Genomic DNA, 7,198 nt, shown 5'->3' on the forward strand with positions numbered 1-7,198 from the left:
AGAGTTGTTTTTTCTAGAATTAATGCATCCGATTAGCACAGCTAAGCTAAAAATACAATAAAAACTGAACCTGGGTTGGTGATACTTTCTGTTGGTGATACACTGATATTAGAGGTCATCTCTTAGTTGAAAATTGCATCATTACATGTGTGGCAGTATAGGCTGACAGTTGAGATATTTCTGCCTAGCCATTTTTTTTGGTAAGCATGCTAGCGATATTTAATTCTACCAATCAAATAGATGAACAATTATCCATGTGTTTCATATTGTCAACTTATTTCTCTAGTTTAATTACTTCAATTTGTTGGAACATTACTCACATATATGAGATTAATTAATTGCTCTTTCTGTAAATGTACAATTATATAATATCTAGTTGCATACCCTCTTTGTGTCATGTTTAGAGTTTAGTTTGCATCACTTATGACTCTCATTCGAGAGTGTTTGATTATAAATATGACTTGGCAATCTATCATATTTTATAAGAAAATGCTCCCAAACTGTCCACAACTTTTGGACAGTTCGAGGATGTGACTCGGGATGGTTTTTATGCTCTTGTACAATTCTAGAGAAAAAATTTGGTGGTATTTCCTTATTGTTCTCTGGATACACACCCTCTTACCTTGTTGTCGAGACGTGTATTTGGAGAATAACGGGAAAATGTTGTCAAAATTTTCTCTAAGATTTTAGAAGAGCATAAAAAACATCTAGAGCCACATATCCTCGAATAGGATTAGGACCTATCTTTGCTTATCTAGAAGTCATGATCCTTCACCATAGATATTTATATCATCTTTGGTTGTCAATCGTCTAATGTTAGGTGACGAATAGGTTCACAAACATGTCAGGATTAGAGGGTTCAAGAACTGATGATTCCATAAATGATCATACATCTCAAGTACCACTTGAAGACACGAGGAGTTCACTTACACCCGATATGCTAGAAGGTCTTATTTGCAAGAAAGATTGGCTATTCACGGTCAAAGGTGTAGACAATGAAGGTATAAACACTTGTTACTTTCATAAATAGACACACACACAATTCAAGTACTTAATACTCTCTTGCACTTAGTTCAGGCTAAATGTATATACTTCAGTCTCTTCATTTTCTGTGATGGATGTTCATTTTGGTGCTCAGCTCTCTTGAATTTGTCGCTTCTTATGTTTTGGTTTTGTTTCTTTAGATGTTTGAAAGTTTGTTATTCTATGTGAAAAGAATCTCAATGCACTATGTTCATATCTGGTACTCTTGTTTTGCATGCTGGACGTGAAAACTGGCTTCAGCTAGTGATGGAGTTTGTGGGCTACAACAAAAACCCTGGCCGAGGCCTTCGCTCCTTCTGAATGTGCTACCCAAGCAAAGAGACTACGCCAAATGATGGCGTTCGGCGTCAACTGGTGGAGGTAGACTTCGAACAATTTTAGAACCTTCGGGTGATGTTCGTCGAAATCTGAGGATGGTGAAGGGTGAAATTGTAAAAATATCAATGTGCTTAGGAATATACCGAATTACCCCGAATATGCCGGGAATATAGCAGTTAGAGGAGTAATGATGTAAATTGTAATGGAGAGTGGTTGAATACGGGCTATAAATAGGTCATCACTATACCTGAAATGACAGTTGGCATTAATGATATTGCACAGTTTTCCATAAACGCGTGTCACCATAACAAGCCTTCGGCTCCCTTTAAAGGGCCGAAGGCTCACCCCTGTGTTCGGTAAACTAGTTTCCAATACCAATGTTTTGAAATGCAATGCTTCAGGCTAGTATATAGTATTCTGTTGTATCTATGGATATTAAACTATGGGTGTTGCTAAATTTTAGATGTCTAAAATGGATGATTTTTTCATGTGATGAATCACATGCACCGATTCTAATCTAATGGTTCAGAATCAATCAATTTGTTCATCTTCTTCCTCCCTCTGTTTCTTCCTCCCATAATGCTCCCCGCCCCGCCTATCTCTGGTCGTCTCCGGTGGCTCTCTCATCGCTGGATCCACCGTCACTGCTCCTTCCTCACTAACCAATCTATTTTTATGCTCCCCTGCTGTCAACTCCGTCCACCGCCCTCCTGTCACCCGCCGCATCGGCACCACCGTCATCGCCTCGCCGCTGCCCCCTAAAACCCCCTCCCTAATTCTGACAGCCGTCGGGTGCCTGTACTCCATAGGTGTGTTAAACTATTTCTTTTAAGTTCCTTTGAAATTTCTATGTACATCACTAGAATTTTGCATGAGTTCATCGTTCGACTCTCGCAAGATACCTCAATCGCCTTGCTTCCCTAAATTTTAGTTTCTTGATTGTCCAGATTTGATAGAAGTCCATGGTAGACTGACACAAAATGCATGCAGCTCTTCTGTGATTCTTTCAAGAACATTTCAGGTTCGGTTCCAATTTATCGCTAGTGGCCAAAACAAATGCATATGAGTCATATATCAAAACATTTTACTATTAAACCAACTTACCAGGAATTATGTGGTATTATAAATAAAAAGAAATAAACATTTAAATTCGCATCGAAAATGATTCAAATATGGATAATCTAGATGTACATTCACATTCTCAACCAACTATATATGCTCAGTTTCTACAAAATAAAATCAACCTAGGAGGAACTCTGTAGCATTATAAATAAGAAGAAATAGGCATCCATATTCGCGTCGAAGAAGACTCGAACATAAGTGGTATAAGTGTACATCCACACCCTCATAGCTCAGTTTCTATATTAACTGAGTATAGCTGGTTAGGGTACTTGTAGAGAAACTTACTCAGGTTCAAGTCCCAGATTCAGTATGGGCACTCATATTTATAAAATAGCCATATATATCCTTTATGTCTTAATATCATGTTGGTATAAAGGTTAAAAGTTGTGCTTCCTTCGTCTAAAAAATCAAAACATTTTTCTCAAACTTTTGTACATCGTTCTTAACCGTCATTTGAGCAACGGCTCAATTTCCAATGTGTGTATTCTCGACTGTTGGCAGCCTTTTATTTTACCACTATATATACTGCCTGACGGTTAACTTGTTTTACTACACGCCCATTGAGTCACTTGCTCTCGTATGAAGTCTCTCATATCTCTTTCCAAAGCCCTAAGAGATCCTATGGCCCTAAAAAGCAAATCTGGTTGTTCGAAGATGTACTGGATCGGGCGATCCAAGGTAGATGAAGAAATCATAGTTGGACTAATCAAGGAATGCCTAATTAGCGATGTTTTGAAAGTCAAACTTCTAAAGGATCAGGAAACTCCGGTGCCCGAAGATGACGAAGCAATCGTTTTCGTTGACTACTTTCGAGCAGGGCTTTGTCTCCCCTACAACGAGATGGTGCCGATATTTAAGAGAGTATGTTCCCATGTTTGGGAAGGTTTCTTTCTGTGCACAGAAAGTTCATTTAGACAATTAAAGCATACACAGTTGTTACTGTATATATCATTTGTTTGTATTTACTGCTATTGTGAAAATCATCCTAGGATATTAGTAAGCTGTTTATGTTTTGAGTTGTGCTAATTCAAGCAGTCTTGAACTAGCATTGATCTTTAAGTATTCATATGTTTCATAGCTAGATGAACAATTTGAATAATGTTTACTTCTATGTTGCAAGTTCTACCATCATTGGACCTATCAGAGAGGAGTACGCTAATCCATGACCTAGGATTGCTACTACAGCAAATACTATTGTCTAATGGAAGATTAATAGCATTCCCTTGTGTTAAAACTCAAATGCAGAGCTCTTAACTAGAGGAGCTTTTGATGTCTCTACAGAATTTCCCTAAATATTGTTTATGCTGCTGGATCATTTTCTCTATTAGCTTCGAAGACATTCTCCCACCATCAATATGAACTTGTTCATTTGCCTAACATTTGGCAGAGTTCAAACTTTATGTTAGGTTTTTATGTCGTGTGCTATTTTTTTCCTATGGTGTTCATCGTGTGCTATTTTTATAGTTGCACTGACATTTGGCATTTCCTTAACGTTATGATATTAATTTCCTATGGTGATGAGATGTAACTGCTATATCAGTAAGAAAATTGCTACGTCAGTAGTGTATGCCTCATACTTTAAGTTAATTTTGTAAGTTTTTTTTTAATTTTTATATTTTTGTGAATATAGTTTAATTAATGTAATTAGAATGGTATATGACTATATTCCTGTGTTGAGACTAAAGAAACGGTATTAAATAGATCTGTGTTAAGACTGGTGCAAACAACAAGTAAAGAAGGCAAACAACGAGTGGAGCAGGAACGTACCGAGGAATCGGTTTCAAACATTTTGTAACCAGTTTGAGGAATGTGGGCTGGTTTGGTTTTGGTTCAACTTGCAGCTATGTTAGATTGGTTTGGGCTTGGGAGTGGGAATGATGGGGTGGGGTCTGGGTTGATATTCTTTGATAGGAATGGGTTGGTGCAGTTTGGGATCGATTCTCAGCCCATTAACAGGCATACACGCGTGTAATCACGTACCGGAGGCATACGCAACCAGGAGTCTTGCATGGTTAGGGTGCCCCCCTGTAGCATCTAGGCCCCTAGGAAAGAGGTAAGAGTTTCGGTGATTAATGACAACCGTATCTTTGTGACTAACGTATGTGCTTTGAGCAGTATAAAGGAAAAAGAAAAACTTATTCGACAATGATGTCTTGATAACTCTTGCCCGTTAAAAAGCTTATATGAACGATCGAAGGATCGGTACATGAAGGATAAGGATCTTCTAGTTCTAAGTGTCACAAGGAGATGAAGGACACTTAGAGTAGTATATGTTCTATTTCTTTTTAGTCTTTTGACCGTACTATAAAGAGGGGTTAAGAGTTGTAGCTTGACCTAGGTGAGTCTAGACATAGTCGATGCACACTTGTGACTTTCTATTGCTAGGTTAACCTCAAAAAGCTTTTGGTTCAGAATCAAGAAGTTAGAACTCAAGATGGCTTTGAAATAGATAAATTCAGCGAAACTTCAATTAACCGGATGATCCTCTGTATAAAGAGTGATCTCACCGGAGTAAATTCCTAAGAGTTCTGACTTGAAAATTTCTTGAAGACCACGCCGGATAGTCAGGCGTTCGAGAGGTGAGATCACCGGAGAATTAGAAAGCAGTGAAGTCTAGAATTAAGTCTACTCACCGGATGGTCCGGCGTAACAAAGAGTAATCACTGGATGATTTTATACAGAGAGGTTGCAAACAATCATCTGGCCGGTTACAATGCGCCGGATGGTCTGGCGTAGAATAGGGAAATCACCGGATGAATTTACACAGAGAGGTTGCAAACTATCATCTAGCCCATTTCAATGCGCCGGATGATCCGGCGTAAGTCCGGATTAAACACCGGAGGTTTAACGGTTAATGGAACAGTTAACGGCTATTTTGTCAGAGGTATTAGCACCGGATATTCCGATGTGAAGTGAGTTATTCACACCGGAACTTCCGGCGTTAAGAAAAAGTTCTGGGTTGTTAGGCAACGGCTAATTTTTGATCCTTAGCCTATAAATACTCACCCATTTGGACCTCTCAGCATCTCTTGCGACCCTGTAGCAGCTCATACACTTGGTGTGTCATTTAGAAGCAAGAGAGAGAGCACTTGTGTCAATTCTAAGTTCTTAGTTGAAGATTAAATACCTCTTTAAGTGCTTGAAGAGTAATAAGTGTGCATCTAGCTGTTGTCTAGGCTTGGTCTTTGTCAAGTGAAGCTTGAGGCTTGTTACTCTTGGTGGTTGGCAACACATAGACGGTCTTGGTGATCGGAGGTTTTCTCGGTGAGCTCTTGGAGGACTTGTGGGAGCCTCGGGAAGAGATGATGTACTTGGTTTGATGTCCGCCAATCCGGAGATGGAGAAGGGGCAATCAAGAGGGAGCACTTGAGTCTTGGTGACTCAAGGTGGAGCTACATCCTTGATGGATGCTCCAACGAGGACTAGGGGGAAGTGCCAACTTCTCGAAACCTCGGGAAAAAATCGGTGTTCTCTTCTCCAACTATTTACTTTTCCGCATTTTACTTTGAGTATCTTTGCTATTGCGAGTCCTTCTTTAAAATTCTCTCTCTTGGTTATCTTGCTTATTTAGTTGCCTTGTTCTAGTTTAAATCACGTAATCGCGTTCTCTTTTATCTAGACTAAGGTTTTATTTGTTTAAGCGGTAGAAGTTTTAATTAGCGCCCAATTTACCCCCCTCTTGGGCCATTCGATCATTTCACCCCCTCGTAGCAGTATTTCGATTTATTTAAATAATAGTATTTTTTTTTGAAAAATTGTAAAAATTATAGTTGAATTCACAAAATTATAAGAATAGATACATATCGGTATGCGACAGATCCCTGATCGGCATACGCTATGCTGACTAGTATCTATCGACACTCAATATGCCGACATCCTACGTGGCAGTGAGCCGATGTTGATAGGTCATATATCCTGCAGATGATATTCAAAGAAAAATTCATTAATTTTTCATAAGAACTCGGATGTAGATGATCTTTATATGAAAATTATGGATCTCAATGAGATCTACAACTTTGTAGTCGAATACCTTTTCATTTAAATCATTTTATATGTCCAAAAAGTGATTATAAATTTTAGATCTAATTAGATCTAGAACTTGTAGCCACTTTTAGGCATTTAAACAGATTCAAATGGAAAAAATGTTTAACACAAAGTCATAGATCTCGTCGAAAGCTATAATTTTCATATAAAGACATCTTCATCCGAGATTATATAAAAAAGTTATGAATTTTTCCTTAAATATTGTCTACGAGATATATAACCTGCCGACATGCCTCTAGAATCACTGCCCACGTACGAACAGGTCCTCAAACTCACCGTCATATAGGATGTCGGCACGCGGAATGCCGACTAGGTAACTGTGGGTATTTCGCGTACCGATATGTAATTATTTTTGTAATTTTATGAATTTAACTATTTTTTGCAATTTTTAAAAATACTATTATTTAAAAAAATTTAGTATTTCTCAGTGCCATTCTGTCGCTATCACTGGGTAACCGGCGCGTGCTACGTAGCTCTCGTCTCGTCGTCTTCGTACAAATGTCCCCCGTTCGTCGACCACAGCCGAATCGACCACAGCCGAAGTATCGTGGCCAACTCGCAATTCCCCGCGCGGCGAGCCCACCTGCACCCGTAAACGCGGCGTTATCCATCCATCCATCCATCCGCTCCACACAATCATCCACCACCGGAAACCCCATCGCCTTCTCCG

This window comes from Phragmites australis, chromosome 24 (assembly GCF_958298935.1).
Source record: "Phragmites australis chromosome 24, lpPhrAust1.1, whole genome shotgun sequence".
NCBI classification, from domain to species: Eukaryota; Viridiplantae; Streptophyta; class Magnoliopsida; order Poales; family Poaceae; genus Phragmites; species Phragmites australis.